Source organism: Populus euphratica, unplaced genomic scaffold, assembly GCF_000495115.2.
Source record: "Populus euphratica unplaced genomic scaffold, PopEup_1.0 scaffold24.1, whole genome shotgun sequence".
In the NCBI taxonomy this organism is placed as follows: Eukaryota; Viridiplantae; Streptophyta; class Magnoliopsida; order Malpighiales; family Salicaceae; genus Populus; species Populus euphratica.
In genome coordinates, this window is record NW_011499893.1 from 146657 (window position 1) to 147922 (window position 1266).

Sequence of the window (1266 nt, forward strand, 5' to 3'; positions counted from 1 at the left end):
TATATACATAGAGAGAGAGAGAGACTCTAGCTGACCTATATATAAGTGTATGATTATCTTTTTAATTTTTCATCTATAAAATTCTCTCTTCCTTCCCTTCATTTCTACTCAACTCATACATTCAACAAATATAGAAGTGTGTAAAAATGGCAAGTTCCTCAAGTCATCACATAAAAAATGTTTGTGTTTTTGGTAGATCTAGTCCTGGGAAAGAAAAGGAGTTTTTAGAATCAGCAAATCATCTTGGTCAGGTGCTAGTTAAAAGAAAGATTCATTTAATATATAGGGGGGGCAGTCTTGGGTTAATGAGAGGTGTGTCATTAGCTACACTTTTTAGGAGGTAGTTAAGTTTTGGGGGTCGTCCCTAAAACTTTAACACAAGGGAATATCATTGAAAAAATAAAGGGAGAGGAACTAAGACATCATTAGAAAAATAATTGGAGAGGAACTACAAGTCTCTACAATATCTACTTGAATGAATGTAATGTTTAACTATGTTGATGCCTTCATTGCCTTACTAGGTGGTTTGAGCACATTGAAAGAGATCTTTCATATCTCCTCTTGGGCTCAACTGCACTTTCACCATAAACCTATAGATATGTTAAATGTTAATGGTTATTATAATAAGTTGTTGTCATTTCTTGATCATGCTGTGAAATAGGAATTTCTAACATTTTCAGCATAACAAATCATATTCCCTACTGCTACTATTGAATAATTGATTCACCAATTACAATCTTTCATTCCTATAATTAATCCCTCCATGAGTCGAATAAATTGGTTATCTAAGAAATGCTGTAAAAAACTTAGATTAGATTGGAGCCTTCATTTGTGAATCTTTATGTCTTTTGGTTTTATTATTGTGTTTTGTTGTTTCTTATATTAGTTTAAGTATGTTTCAGCTTTATCAGTGTTCGTTATTTTAGATGATGTTTTCTACACTCTATCTTTCTACGTTAGGATATTGAGAACAATGTCTCATTTTAGTTGGAGGAAGAAGATGGTAGTTGACAAAAAAATACATTATTAACTAAGTGTGTTTTCTATTTCGTAAAGCATGCGCAAAATTGTTATTACTATAATGGTAGAGTAAAGGAGCTCTTTTGTTAAAGTAACTCTTGAGACGTATCTTAGTAATCACTCTTAACAAGGTCTATCATAATAGTTTTTGAAATATTCAGGTTTACAAACTCTCACATTATTATCACTTAATTTTGCTCATATACTTATTTAACATGTATTCTTAAACCTTAATTTTCACACACA